The sequence below is a fragment of the Ptychodera flava genome, chromosome 7 (genome assembly GCF_041260155.1).
Source record: "Ptychodera flava strain L36383 chromosome 7, AS_Pfla_20210202, whole genome shotgun sequence".
In the NCBI taxonomy this organism is placed as follows: domain Eukaryota; kingdom Metazoa; phylum Hemichordata; class Enteropneusta; family Ptychoderidae; genus Ptychodera; species Ptychodera flava.
Genome location: NC_091934.1, coordinates 8,057,964 through 8,074,506, shown reverse-complemented (window position 1 = coordinate 8,074,506; position 16,543 = coordinate 8,057,964). Strand labels below are relative to the sequence as shown.

At 40.3% G+C, this 16,543-nt stretch overlaps 1 protein-coding gene across 1 annotated transcript in view; it reads left to right on the top strand.

The window, feature by feature from the left end:
- The first annotated feature begins 3,545 nt into the window (after positions 1-3,545).
- The window catches only part of LOC139136693 (uncharacterized), a 46,109-nt gene continuing 33,111 nt past the window's right edge, over positions 3,546-16,543 (top strand). Inside the window, exon 1 of the mRNA XM_070704481.1 lies at positions 3,546-3,770. The gene's annotated coding sequence lies outside the window, so the exon portion shown is untranslated. The remainder of the gene's footprint in view (positions 3,771-16,543) is intronic.

The following is a 16,543-nucleotide window of genomic DNA, read 5'->3' as shown; positions in this document are numbered from 1 at the left end:
TTGTCAGCATTGATAATGTGCAGTATTTCTGATATACAAAGATTCGCCTGCTTATGTTAGAGTAACTCGACGCCTTGTCAATAATTGACCACGAGACCTCAAAGACGTGGTTCTTGTCTCTAGAATTCCGATTAAACTTTGACAGCCCGGTGCTATTCCTGTATTTGTACCACCTAGAAACAGAATGGCACGTCCCAACCATATAAATGAGAGTGTAGAGCTAAAAAAACCCTTTCACTTCTGTCTGAAGATTGCAGGATGCGTGAAACTTAATTGATAGATATTATTATTTTTGTACGTAAAGTAATTTGTGTTATTATAAATGACGCTCTACTTTTAGCATTGGGCACTGTAATTTTCCACGAGGACATCTGCATACTTCGATATATGATATGATATGATATGATATGATATGATATGATATGATATGATATGATATGATATGATATGATATGATATGATATTATATCTAATCTTATCCAAGACAATTATTACTACTCAAAGCGTTATAATAGGTATGATATTCAGACACACAGTAACATTATGGATGGAAGGAAATGAGCAATGCCTATATTGACGATAGAATCCGTTGCTTTATTACGATTGTTGACAAAAACACTTCTTCTAAAGCTCAATATTGCATTCATTGTAACAATCTTACGAATCCACATTTTATCGAACATTATATTAAAAATGGCGATTTTGTTTTCATTTTTCAAAATTCATGCATACACTACAATAATGTAGGTTCGAAGCTATGTTACTGTTATGGTAGGCACGTGGTTTCAAAGAGTATTTCACAGAGAGGCAATTCTTCTTCAGAGATTATATTCGTGGAAGACGTCATGGCAGTTCAGCGGGTTAATAATTATAGGGATTGGAAAACGACCCTAGCCGTATTCTTATTCAAGGCGTTTCTATCATGAGCTCGACCCGCGTAGGACGAGCATGCGTAATAGAATTTAATCCGAGAGACACCGCAAAAAAGAGCCGCAGATTTACAGAGAAACAGAGTGTCTGATGTCAACAGAAGTAGCTGGTGCATTTTCTCACCGTGTGAGGGGGCTTTAAGATAACATAAATCATAAATGCTGTGCGACATACGAACACAGAACAACTGCTTAATGCTCGATCTAATTGCCAGTAAATGAAATTGCTAAGAAGTACTTTTTTATGTTGCGTGCTTGAAGTGTGAACATACATGAACGCCCTTTGAACAGCTGTCGCCGAGTTTGGGTCGTCAGGTCGCTTTTTCCGACACGTGACGTCATCAGCAAAAATGAAAAATTACCCCTAATCGATAAAACGAAAAATTACTCCCTCGGCATTTTTTACAGACACTTGGAGGCCTGCTCCGTGCGTCAATGAGCCGAAAAAACAGCGACTTATATCAAGATCTCGCTATATTTAAGAAAAGCGACATTAAAATGCGTCGCGATTATGGAAACGTCCTCAAGTTTTGTCGCTTAGGTCGGTTTGCCATTTGATGGATATCCTAGGTATGGCTTTGCCTGCTCCAGCTATACTCCGAATTCGCCAGAACTTCGTTCTATAATTAGATCTATAGAACATGGCAGAGGTCTCCCTTGGCAATGTTCGGTCACGACAACAGATTGAACCACCCAAAATGTCAAAAAAACGTTGATTCTGGAAACCTTCATTTCATATTTTACCATGAGGGTCAGAGTATTTTCTGACTAGATATCTTTAATTCATAAACTATCTTACGCACAGACACAATCTTGAAAAACTAAACGTAACAGTACAGTTTTACTACCATACACACGTGAGTGCCATACTCTTGCACATTATATATATATATATATATATATATATATATATATATATATATAATATATATATATATATATATATATATATATATATATCGAAGTATACAGATGTCCTCGAGGGAATTACAGTGCTCAATGCAAAAAGCAGAGCGTTATATATATATTATATATATATATATATATATATATATATATATATATATATATATATATATATATATATATATATATATATATATATATATATATATATAGGCTGGTTTTATGTCATTTGTCTTTATCTGCCTCTTTTGTACGTTGAGGTCAAGAAACATACATTATCTGAGCAATAAAAAGAGTTCTGGTGTGACAATTTCGCTCAAATGGCAATTACATACAAATGGTGCTACCCTTATTTAACAGTAAACATCACTTTCACAAATTAATTTGAAAAATGATAAAAAAAAACAAAACTAAAAAACCGCACTCGCAAAGTTTGCGAACGAGGGGAGTGCCGAACCTTCCCGAATGTTGAGATCGGATTGATTCGGACGATTGATCACAGTTATATTTCGGGCGATAAAATTGTACGTTGCCTATCCAAATGGCTTTCTCGGGTTCCATTTCTTTGAATAAGGGTTTTGAAATTCGTTATATGGACAGATAAGGTTATCTTATGGTGATGGGCGGAGCGATATCTTTCATACTTTAAGCTTTGGTCTCCATGAAGATATTGTGATCGGTTTACAGTCTCGTGACGTGAGTAAGGATACCTCGGGCATGCTGATGTACACGGGAGCGGCGTATTTTTCCATTTGAAATAAAGCATTCCTTGATCTCTATTAGGGGAGTCTTCTTGCGGACTCACGGCCTTGCCGTCTCCTTGGCAACACGAAGGCTGGCGTAGTCGTATTCGAGGAACTGCCAGTGTAGACGACACCAGCCCGCATACTCTTGGAATTTTGAATAGACTCTCGTAAATAACCATACAAGCTTGCTGAGTCTTTCGACTCTGCTCGGCGGGTATTCCCTCTTTTGTTATCATAAAAAACCCTCAAAATAAAGGATACTTCGAAAATATTGCACCATGGATTTCAGTTAGGATTGTTTTCAAGGGTCTTTACAGCGCCAGAGACTACCTCCACATTGGCGGGAAATAATGTTCCATCTTCTTTTTAAGAATGTCTCAAAGTAGGTCTCCTGGCTATTTTAATAAACACAACTGGCACGTGGTTTGAACCGTCCCAATATCTGAACAGACATCCCTCGCAAGTGTACCAATAGTCAGAGACGGAGTCACATTCATGCTCAGAATCGACTGGAAGATTTCGTATTCTCCCCTCTTCCAGAAGTCACGATCCCTGAAATATTAGAAGAAAGGCAAACAGAAATGAAACCGGTCTCGCATCTAGCGCTAACGGTTTTATTTGTTGGGGCGAATTATGTATTTTATGCAGAATCGTTGCTCGTATAGTATTTCAGGGTTTTAAAGACTTGCGTACTCAATTGGTGATAAACCTTCAAATCAGCTAAACGCCGGCAATTATTACAGCGGAAATGGTGTTTTTATACCTCCCTCACTTGCAGTGGCATTCGTAAAGACTTTGAATACGTCAGAGGGGCGGCCAACGCCTTGGGGGAGCCGCACGATAGTCGAGAAAAGAATGTGTGTATACAGCCATAGAGAACTTAAAAAGTTTCCAGCGTCTCTGATTGGTTGTGAGGGGGAGGATCGAAGCCCTGATTGGCTGTTCCCTCGTCGCTATTTGAATATTTGAATTTTCTTCGGAGGCTAGATCTGCTGCGCTGTCCGTTCTGAGGAATATATAAGACACTGATCTCTCTCTTTTCGCCCATTGCAAGACAGCAGAGTAGACCAACCGGAACTTTCTTTTCATTTTCTTGCGAAGGCTTTGAATTTTTGGAGTTTTACACAGTTCCGACGGAAACCAAAGCGATAAGAGGGCATTGCGCACGACGACCGCTCCACTCTGACAGGTACGTTGTCTAGAATTAGAACACGGTCGTGTTCATCTATTCTCTCACATATAGTTCATTGACTCCCCGATGTGTGTGAATGTTTGTGTTCGCGCTTTCATGGAACTATAACAGGTATTGAACCTATATTCAATTGATATGTTCTATCAAAATATCGTCAGTATTTCCTGCCACGCTCTGTCACGTATGTGCCTTTTGCAGTGATCCAAAGTAATTGAGACGATAACCAGGGTCGTGTTCACACTATCTTCCCATATTACAGTGGAGTGCGAGTGATTAGCTCAACGCAAACTACATTTACTGTGTGCAAAGCTTTCATCGCAATACACACGCGCGCCAATTACGCAAGAACCCGCGCTTTTCTGTTCTGAGCTTGCCCATCCGCCCTCCCCCTGGTTGGCCTATCAAAATATTTTCACTGAGGCACATATACGAGTTTAAGAATGCGAGTCAGTTCAATTGCTGTGAATGAATAGGGTCGAAAATCTTTGATATGCAAGCCGAGGCAGTGAAAAAAACCCCGAAAAGCAATGCTTTGAAACTAGAACCCAGTCGATTATCAATATTTGGATGCGAGTTGCTATCAGCATAATCCCGCAGAAAATGAGAATAACTGGCGAGGCAAGCATTTCTTTGGCGAGATACTGTAATCGCGAACAGAATAGAAGAGGATAAAAACCAATTCAATTTTGCTGATACCTTTCTGCGGACTCCTATTTTTCTGCTCTGAAAGATAAGTATTAAATTCAAGCAAATTACTGCCTTGTGGAGTGTCGACATTAAAATGTCTTTCACAAAAGAGTATTCATTGTGGAGGGATGGTAAAAAGATGATGGAGAATTTCTTTCTTTTATCTTCTTTCTGCTGTTTCCGAAAAAATAATCAAGGAAAATTCCTCGCGAGGGAAGGCTGAATGGCCTAGCCAATTAGGCTATCGGAGTCTAGTCTTAACCGGCTGTGTATGATAAATGTACACGATACTGGAAGAGGAGTGGTTTTAATATCTTTTGTGTTCATACAAAGCTTGGAATAATGACTGCGACATTGCAGTTTCACGCAGAGTTCTAGGGACAACGTACAGCGCAGCTTTTCACAAAGTTATGAGATTTCTTGGGCTTTTTTTCGGAGTCCGTGGATGCGATGTCCGAGAGGTTTGTAATTTGCTAATGCAACTTAGCCGCCTGTGTTAGTCGCAATGAATCTGCGCGTCTTGTGTCTGGCTCGGCTCTCGTTTTCAATAGAGACGTCTTCTGAACGCAGATTGCAATTATCGCGCCATTTTACCTCGAGTCTTTGATTTCTGTGATCATGAGGCGCGCATATCCAAGGGTATTGTTGTCCGGCTGTCAAAGCGCGCATTAGCATCACGAGAGCGATGACAAAAGGCGCGAAACATTCGCTCACTGTCAGGGACCCTTCAGATTTCATGACGTTTGCGCGACCTCGCAAACTTGATATACCGACCCCACTGACTAAATGTACTACAATTTTATGCCCTGCAACTAAAGAAAAGATTATTAAAAAAGAAAATTGCATTTCGCGCAAATTCCCGAAGCCAATTCACGTTAAAATACTTCCGCGTCAATAGCAATTTTTCCCATGTCAATACGATGATTGCAAACCTTTTCAAAAATCGACGTTGAAAGTTCCCGCCATCAATTTCGTGCAGCGCACTCTCCAGCTTGCGTACTAGTTCGTTTGTATAGCAAACACCCCCGCGGATTCGATACAGTGACTGGTCGATAAAGCGCGTGAAATTCACAAACCAATTTCGCGCGGAAGAACAAAAACCGCACGTCACACGGTTCAGGTAATTTAATTTTATTTATCAGACTTTATTTAGTCACTGACACTGAAAATTGAGTTATCGACGCTCTCAAACGATCAGGTATTCAGTTACCGGTTTCGTCGACATATCAGCGATACCGGCACTTTGTGACAATCGCTTGGAGTCGCAAACATCCAAAATCACGCAGAGAGACGGTTGTTAAAAAGGTCCGCGAAGAAATCGTCCGTCATTTTATAACGGTTCAATCGGGCACCTCTGATAAATTAATGATCCGTTGGGCCAATTATAACGGTTTTCTCTCACAGTGAATTCCGGAAACCGATATTCTCTTGCTATTCCCTGGGCGTAATAAGCAAGATCTGCTTGTCTTCCACGTGATTAAATCGTATGGTAAATCGGATAAACTTGCCTCAGAAAATAGAAAAATAAGTGGCAGATCACTGAACGCATACTACTGGTATTCATAACAGCCACCGGAAAGATTATCTTCCCAGAACAGTTATTTTACCCTGACCGAGTACAATTCAACTTTCGGGCCGTATACGAGCGTATATTGCTCTAGTTTATTGAGAAAATCTCAGCACTTTGCATGTCTGGTATTTCCATTCAAACAAAGCAAGTTATGAATAGAGCAGCCCAAGAAGACACTTCAGTAGGATTTCGTTACTTCAGTAGGATTTCGTTTTATGTTCTGCGATCGACTTATTTGAACCAACAAGCTAATGAGAAAATCATTCAACTTAACATTATGGTGATATGCATTAAATATATTTTATGACATTATATAGATTCGAACTGATTTTGAGAAAAAGCAAATGACATTAAGCTTGTTACTTGAAGTACTTTATCAAGTAATCAGACCAAAAAATAATTATGGTAACGTGCATTATATCAAGTTGTAAATAGCTAAGTGAATTTTCATATTCCCGTGTTATTCATTTGATGGATTTTATCAGATCTTTTCAACCGTATCCTGTCCAGAGTTCGAGGACTTAGGGATTGCTTTTGCATGTGTCAATTTCGCTCCTACACCTTAAAGTGGCGGAGTGATACCATAGACACGACCGCGCACGTCCTGAAGATGTCACGTGTACGCGCACACAAAAGACAACGTGCGCGGCCACGAAGGTAGCATGTAAAACTGACCTATACGAGAAATTAAACGCACCGTTTTAGGAGTCGCCAAAATCAATGAATACAGTTCGATCACAGTCCCCCTACACACAATCGCCCGTCGGTAATGGAGAGACTGTAGTTTGATATTTCACTTTAAGGAAGTGTACACCGGCCATACTCTTTCAATTTTACCTTCTGTGACGTGCACATGCACTGACCGACCCCTTAAAACCTTCATTAGCGACGGATCCCATTTAACCCTCCCAACCGCTCAAGTCGCGGCTTCTTGTCAGCTTTTTAGGTCACCCTGTCCAATGTTTAATCACTACATGGATGTAAAATAATTAGAATACGTTGCCTTGTCTATAGTCAGCGCAATATTAAATCCTTTGAAATATTCCTTCTTTGTGTCTGATACTAAATACACCCGTGTCACGACAGCAGAGTTGGGACAGACCCAGCTAATCCATCTCATTTAAGAGTAATTACCGGTCGCGAACGTCAATATTTAACTTTCATGGGACTCAGATATGAGCTTTTTTGAAAGAATGAGTGGTATATTAGCTCCCTCTGGAAAATAACCAAGAGGTGTCTTTCAAGAAGCATTACATAGATTTTTAATCAATATATTATCGCAGTTATAGGTATATGAAAGGAGATGCGCTGGGCTTTATGAGTTCTGCTCACATCTTTAACTAAAATCAATGCTGACAAACACGCACTATTTCTCAAAGAATGTCGTTTTCTATTAAGAAAAAACGACGGTTATAACCGAAAAGTTTTTTGTTATGGTACAGCTGAAAGCGAATGTTTTTGTCATCGATTGTAAAGGCAATGATGCTGGGCATGAAAGCCCGAACTGTCAAAGCAGCTATGTTCTCTAATAACATTTGAGTCTGGTTCGATGAAATGAAAACGCTAGAAATTGCTGCTGAAGAGAGACCCGAATACTGACACAGAGCGCTTTGGTTTAACTATTGTATTTTTCGAAACCCCGTGTGCCTTGTCTGAAAGTTACAAAATGTACCATTATGTCATGGAAGACGCGGTACAGCTTTGAGCATTACGAATGACAAAATCTGTGTAGTACGTCATAAGATTGGTCAACATCTGTGTTGTACGTCATAAGATTGGTCGCAGGCGGGAAAGGAGTGTGATTCAACTCCAGAACGAGGCCAGACATTCCGAGTAGGTAATCAAAAGTTCTTGCGATGAATTCCCGAAACAAAGCTTTGAGAAACTCGGAATTTACATTCGCTCAGAGAGAGAGAGAGAGAGAGAGAGAGAGAGAGAGAGAGAGAGAGAGAGAGAGAGAGAGAGAGAGAGAGAGAGAGAGAGAGAGAGAGAGAGAGAGAGAGAGAGAGAGAGAGAGAGAGAGAGAGAAGTACGGCTTGTATCAGTACGTGACAAACGAAAATGGAAGCTCGCCGAAGTGTTCATCACGCGTACACTTTCCAAGCTCATCTGATATACAACTAATTACTAAATTCGACACTAAAAAGGTAGATCACAGCTATGTTTGCACACTTCCTTTCAATGTTTGCGATAAAATATTGAAATGCTAGAAGCAGGGGAGGTTTTTAACGTCGCTGGCTGATCGTGATCATCAAGCAGCTTGTGGCTATTAAGGTCTTGTTAGGCTGCACTGATGTTTGTGTGACTAAAGCCCCTTCTCCCTAATAAGAGGAATTGCTCGCAGGTAAAAGAAGGTATAAAACTCACATGTGACAAGGCATAGGCACTCAGTGAAGAGAAGGGATCTGTACTCGGGAGAGTATGGTTGATGTTTCACCTGAAAGCCATCGGTAAATCGTCGGTATATATACATATGTAACGGTACTTTGACTTGCAGTCACAGTGGAGATGAGACAGTTCATGTTTTCCAAATGAGGCGGAGAACTTCAGCGAGTACATGAGTAAATGTTCGGGCAAAGGGTAGGTGAACCGGACAGTGGGTTGATATTAATAGTAGGAGTGCCTTGCCGAGTGGGTAGTGAATATGAGAAAGCATAGCATGAATGGAAACGCGTTCTTGAAATCAATATTCGATAAATTATTACGTGATATTAATGAAAGATATATACTGCTAAGACCCACAGCGCAGTACATTGCGAGTTTGAAAGGTTTGTATTCAGTAGCAGGGATTTAGTGGCTAGGCTAAAAGTATGGCCCAAGAATGTTTGACTGGATACTAGTAGAATGATGCATACAACTGTAGCTTTACAGGCTGTTCAATGTATAATGGATGCTGTAGAAAAGTTTTTGGGTGACTGTAGGTGACCGAATGGTGCTTGGTTTGGTGTAAAGCTTGGTAGATAGGTGTAGAAACTCATATGATAGGACTGGAAAAGACCGGTGAACAGGATTTCTTGATGGGCAAGCCACAGGGTTGATTGTTTGAATGATAGGCGCCTTGATACGTGAAAGATAGAGTTGAAAGGTGGAAACGTGGGTCACTTTGTTATGGGATCGGGTTTGAGGGAATTCAGATGGGTTGTTTGACAGGCGTGTGAAAAGTTTTAAAAATTGGCTGGTGGGTTTTGCGGATGGCATGTGATTGGGTTGGAAGATGGACAGATGGCCTGCCTGAATGGCATCTAACTGGATCGGAAGATGGCATATCGGTTCATTGGACGGCAAGTTACGGGATTGAAAAAGGTATTATCTGTCTGGTATGTATGTAGGCATGTATGTATGTAGGCATGTAGGCAGGTAGGTAAGTAGGTTGGTACATAGGTAATTAGGTAGGTAGGCAGATAGATTACTAATGATGTAGTGTTTATAACATTAGCTCGACATCTTGACTCGACTGGATATTGATAGGGTGGGTGAAAACGGGTATCTCAAGTTGGTATAGGAGAGTGTTAGGGTGTAGGATAATTGATTGGTTCCAATTATGGTTTGGTAGGGGGACAAATCAATAAAGAAGTATGCAATATTTCATCATTGAATTTGATAGTTGATAAATGGAGTCGTCGACGGCAAATGGATAGGTCCCTGCCTTGGGATAAAGATGGGTCATGGTTCGGGTTACGGCATGGTAGAATTGTTAATGATTGATAATTGAGTTAATGTACATATCCAGTGACTAACTTGCCCGGCAGCCATAAGGAAGTTAGTGACTGAAAAGTTAACGAGTACAGGCTACCATAACAATTGAGACAGGCAAACAGATGGCATGAACATTGGTTTAAGGACATTCGGCTTTGACGTGCGGTTTGATTCAGATGGACGACCTTATGGGTCGGGATTACCTACAATATTTGCGGACTGGTCACTTCTAAGCATGGAAATTTAAAGACTCGAAGTTGATGCTATGAAATAGATCAAGTTGAACCGACATTGCTTTGATTTTGCTTTGCTTTGTACATGAATACAAGGCGTAAATCAATGGGTCTTCGTGTATTACATGAGTAAATAGGAGAGTCCATTGAAAGTGTCGAAACTACCAGCTCTAAACTGGGATAATGTTTCCAATTTTTGATTCATATGAATTCAGGATTAAAAGTAAGTAGGAAGGACGCATTGTCTGCAGAAACTAGTTTTGCATCAAGAGTAAAACCAGCGAAAGTAGATTCACGGAAGACGAGAATGAACGAGCGCAGGGCTTTGTGTTCGACGGATTGGATGAAATTACTGATGGCGGCGGTTTTGCATATGAAAGCGTGCATTCGCGAAGAGAATTAATGATGCAATCTCGAATACACCATAAAAAGTAACGTAAAATTCATATGAGCGCGCGTTGTCTTTGTTTCTGAGATAATCTGACATATTTTGAGTTTGTATAGGGGTGCAGGAGGAGTCTGAAAGCTATTTACGGAATGTGTTGAATTAATCGTGCTGTAGATTGTTTTACATGTTCAACGAGATCTCACTATCTGCGTGAACAGAAAACAAGGCAGTTTGGAATGCCATTACTCGTATTTCAAAACGAAATGACGATATGACTAGATTATGTGTTTTCACAGTGAATAAGTTTCCGTTAAGTACGGTAAGAAGTGATCAAGTTAACGGATGTCGTGAGACGTGTTAAATATAATGCATATGTCTCTTCCGACTTCCGCCTTTGACTAAGTGCCAACCGACATATCATCGCCTTTGCTCTAAATAAGGGATCGGTGTTTAATAAAGTATCATGGCTCAATATACTTTCGCCGACAAACATTAATTTTGAATACGTCTGCCGATGCTGTGACTTAACAAACATTTTGTGAAGATTCTCCTCTGTATTCTACTGACTGAAGAATATTGTGAGCTTTCAAAACCCATAGAATTTATTCGAACTTAAAAAGAGTAGTCGGTCCTGCACAGATACTTTTGAAAAAACTACTCGGATGTTATGAAGATAAACAGACTTGACTGTGTGAAAAATATGCACACCTCGTGCATTTAATAGAAACAAAAGCATTAGAACTTATATAATTTCGGGGTTTCATACATTGAAACGACTTCAAGTGGCTTTTCTTTCTTGAAATGAAAACCGAAGTTTTCAAAACATGTGCGATTATCAATCTGGTTAAGAGAAGGAGACGCAAATGAAAACTCGCGTCCAGCAATTCCATAGGTCAGAGTTCAAGTGCCGATGTTGGTATCCCGCCTTAATTACATGAACAAGAAATAATCAAGTGCATTATTAGACCACACAGGCGTAGTTCAATGACGTGAAAGAAAATTTAATTAATAACGCTTCGGGCATTTTCGACTTGACGACAAAATTTTGACGTTCCCATCATGCTCCGCGACACACTGTCTCGAAGAGTTACTCGTTAGAGAGCGCGCATGTAATTATTTTATCGTACATTACACAAAACGGTCACAGCCACTCAACAATTCTTTGTACCCGTTTCCTTCAGGGGATCATATTATTCGACACGTGCGCATACAGATGTGAAATTCAACCAATTTGTCCGCTCTTATATTGCCGCCTATTAAGGCACACGTATGGTTTAGTCACCCGGGATTTCAAACATTAGCACTAAGGACACTTTTCACCAGTGGATTTAGGAGCCCTGATTTGCTAAGTGGACCTCATACATTTTTCAATACGAATATTTGACGGATTCTTATTACACTTTACGTATGAATAACCGCCAATGTAAGTTATGGAATATTGCAAGTCAAACATAATCTCGATAAATCCACACGGACGACTATATATCGCGTGTTGCCCTAGGGTATTTCACGTAAAGCGTAAATTACGTTTTCGGTGTTGTCGGGTTAAAGTTACCAATAAATTGCCGAATTATCACGCCAGTCCCGCGGCTCTCAAACCGAACACCGCCAGCAATGGCTCCCAAAAGTACGCACGAGACAGTAAAACATACACATCGTTTACAAAATTGCTTAAATTATAGGTGCTGTTTTCGAAGCGGCATAAAAACGTCGATTTTAGCCAATTCTCAACGTCAATCGGCATTTTGTGGTCACATTGACGTGCGTGTAGTGACGTCCAACAGCATACTATGGCTTGCCCCCGAGGAAAACAGAACGAGCGTTGGGGATTTAATTTTTTCCATCAATGGATAATGTCGTCTGTCGTCTAAGTTTTGATGTACATTTGCAGAAATGGGCTACTTTATGACTTTTCTCGGTTATTTCTCCTCTGAGCTCCTGTTTACCATTGTCATTTGCAGAACGGCGAGCCTCGAGTAAAAGTCAGCAAAATATATGACGTTTAAAGGTACCTTACACTTATTCAAATCAGTGAACTGATGGTGAGCTCGACATTCCATCCTAGCATCTTTCGTCAGCTGTCGTTACCTTTCGGAACTTTTCGATTCCTCATGTCAGCACTAATCAAATGTTATTACGAGAGTGGAAAATAAACTAATGCCAAATCCATCTTGTAAACAAAATCATTTTTCGACCGAAAAATCAACTTTTCTTGCTCACCGTGTCTGTCTGAGCAATTCATAGTTGATTATACATTTTAAAACGCATTGCGCAGACTGACACATGAGTTTAAAAAGAATTGCGGTGTTGGTCCTATCAAATGTATAAGTAACATTATACGAATAATTTTTAAAAACCCAAAAGTTGGATAACTCATTCCGAAGTAACGACGTCTTTTTCTTCCTACAGATGTTTATCCGTTAATTCTTTTCTCGTCGTTACGGACCCAGCTGTCTCCGATGACGGCGCGCGAACACTCCGCGGAGCTGCCACTCACGGGTCACAGCGATCATAGTTGAAGCTCAATGCAATATCGCTAATCTTTGTATTTCTCCAAAAGTAGTGATCTCCGATAATGTTGCACTGTCGATTCATGTACGCTACACATTTTTCCTTCAATTACAACTTGAAAATCCTTGAGGTCACATGTTTGATTTGCAAAACGGAAGGGAAAATCTATAGCTACAACTATTATACTTGCCCTACGTAAAGAAAGAACGCTTGCAAAGATGTTAGCGATCTAAAGGAACTGTAACTGTAACATTACATGTATCTTTCAGTCGTTTTGTTCAAATTTGGCAGCTTCACTTTCTCGTTCAACTCCGTACAAGGCCCAACGATATTAAACTTGTCAACGACGGTATAATTATGTGTAAAAATTTGCACACTCATTGTTGTCGAGTCAAATTTTGCTCCAGTCATGAAATCACCGTATTAATGAATTGATAAATCTCATAAGATTATCAAACAGACGGGCCCGGGTTGAAGAGAGTGGACCGCGCTATAATTTTACGATGTGTCACGCATGTAGGTAAATCACAAGGAAATGCTTTCTATTATGTCTGTTCCCTAGGGCTTGAAATTATGGTGGTGTGATTTGCGATCAAGGTCGACACCTTAGTTTTGTCCTTTTCTCGCAGTGTTCCAAGTATTGCTGACTGGGCTTTGAGAAAACCTCATTGTGAAATATTTCAAAATTACAGCAAGGTTTTGTGCACGTATTCAAAAGACGACATCTCTTTGTGTGTGCAACTAGAGCACTAGCATTTTCGAGAAGTTGGTGACCGTGTAGAGTGAAAGACTCGCAAAACCACGGCTTTCCAACGAATGTTGAAAATGCAGCAAGTTTCCATTGTCACTGTTCTTTGAAATTTAATAAATTATGAAATTCATTTCGTATTCGGTCGAAAAAAAGTTGGTGTGTCATTCAAACGCTCAATACTTGCCAGATGTGGAATGTCGGTCTGGTATATCTATTGAGGTTCAGGCAATGGCTCAAGCTGACGCATGACACTCGAGGAAAAAGCGATCAGACGGTAACTGGCATCCATTTTCTGTCTGCTGTGCATAGCTCGCGGCGTTAACGGAGTCTTTAATCGGACAGGTCCGGCTTCGAGAGCTATGGTGATTTTGAAAAGCCGGATTGCTCCGTATTTAAGCCCTGCCTAAAGTCTAGTTCTGTCCCGGTGTTATTGTTATCGCATTCACAAATATTATCTCTGTATTTACTGAAAATCGCTGAAGGATGTGATTCGCCTCAAGGCCAGGCTGAGATTTGCGCCCTCACGAGATACTTTTTTGCCATGCAATCAGACGTCCACCACACGAACATAGACATTAGGCGACAGTGCTTGGCTTTGTAGCTTCCTAAGAGGATAAGAATTCGAGCTTTGAGACCTTAAGAAGGAGAGATAACAAGCAGTAGGTAGAGAAAATCGTTCTTTTTAGCCCAGGAGGTGACTTGTGGTGGTATGGCAGAAGTAAAATCCAAAGAAGTCGTCATGCAGCGAGGAGCTTTAACGCTAGATTAGCTTTGATTGTTTCAGACTCGTTAACTGTCTTTGATCAAATCAAAGTGTTTAGTTACAGCTGCTGTAACCTTTTAAACGTGAGAAAACAAAACATTTGTGTCGAAATCAGAGACAAGAAACGGGGAAAGATAACTGAAAATTCAGTCTTACAGGAGTCGTCAATAATTCACTTTTATTAAATGTTAAATACGGCGACATTAAACTCAAAATATAGCTTCTCGCTGTTTGGGTAAAAGCACACGCTGATTCTCGGTCCCCCATAGCTTTCATGGGAGATGTGATGACGCGGGCAGCCGATTTCTTTGAAACCTAGAAGAGCAGTTGCAATGTTTGCACGTTGGCGTTCAGAGTGATTTTATTTGGATAACTAAATTGATAGTTTTGATGAAGTCAAAGAACTTGTCTACGTGATTTGTAACCGTTAAACTATTCACTTTTGGCGCCACTTGAATGTGACGACACAACTCGACTTGAGTTTGTGCCTGACAGACTCCTCTTACTTCAACTTCCGTTGTTTTGGCTCGTCTGGTATATGCCTCGGTATGCCACGTCACGTCACATCTACGTCACACGATACCTCCAATCTCGCGGGGCAGATCAGAGCGCGAGAACATGTTTTAAATTCACCTTTTGTGTTCTGCATACGCTTATTGTCTGGCTGCACGCTATCGAATTCCAAGAACCGTAACATGACCCATCTGAAGAAAATCTCCCAAATTCCAATGATAGAATGTAACAACAATAAATCGCATCAGTAGTGCGAGGTCCGCGCGGGGGGATTTTCGCTCGAAGCCATTTTATTAAACAAATTGAAATATTATATATTCAGAGCCCTAGATATCAATTTTCACCGACTTAAAAATATCTGTACAATCAATCAGTAGATTCGTAAATATTGAGTGCGGCGAGTTATTCGCTTTGCGCACTCATTCGCCTTGAGAGCTGATTTCATGAAAACAGATATCAGATTATACGCGTGTATTTCTTGAATCACGCTGTATCTCATCGATGCGCTTGTATTTGACAAAAATAAAAGCCGGACTATTTTTCAGACTCGTGCATCGTTTCTTTCCTCCAGTTTAACTTGACGAAACACCCTGAACTAATGACGTAGTGTGGCGATTCTAACGGTGGGGAGGGGTAGAGGGAGGGGCGGCTCTATTCCGAGACTCCAATATTTCAGTGCTACTAAGTTTTGGAGTTGAAAGTAAAAGGTAAAAAAAATGTGATGCAATTTTACGAACGGGTGTCTTGAAGCTACAACAAACGAGAGAGCTCTAATTTTATGGTTGTGGAACAGTTACGGGTGACCCATCAATTATTAGTGTGACTGCAACAATTCCCAAACCATCGGTAACAGAAACTTTGTTACCGTGAGAATGAACAATCCTGTTGTACGGAGTGGCGTACTTCTTCAAATAGGAACTTGCGCGCCGTTTTCGCGTGCCACAAAATCTTGCTATCTCGTTGTCAATGTGAACTCTGTCGTCATGGTGACACACCAGGATGAAACTTGAACCAGCAAATCATGAGATTGCGTTATACGTTAGTGCTCTTGTCTTCGAATAGAAGCATACAGAATCGAAAAAAAAATACAAATTTAGTACTAGTATTGGCAGAGAGCGAGCACGTGATGCGTGACCAAAGTTCCAAATATAGGCAAATCTTTTTAAGGTGATCTTCGTCACGGTTATTAGGTGTGGTTTTGTCCAGGTGTATGAATATCATGAGAAGACAACGGCTATTCTTTTCGATTCACAGTTATTGGTAAGGCAACTGCAAGATATTTGTTACATGTCAGTTCTCGGTTATTAAACTTGAGATATTGCTTGCGATTTTGTCTTAGATATGGTATATCTTTTAGCAAGTAGTTTCTTTAAAAAAACACAGTTTGAGTAGGCTAAAGCGCTGCTTGTATCGCGAACAGGCTATTGCATGGCGGGATAGCATAGCGTCAGGCTGTCGTCTTCCCGTTCTCTGAATCAGTTTGCTTCAACAGACGTGACACTCCCATTTGAGGTGTCAAACACATTATTTCCGAAAAAAAATTATCATCTTTATTGACATTGGATAGTGATTCATTAAATGTTAACACCGGTTACATAACGGGCAGTGTTAACTAATTACTGGACATCCGGACTCATACGTAATTATACAAGGCAGGT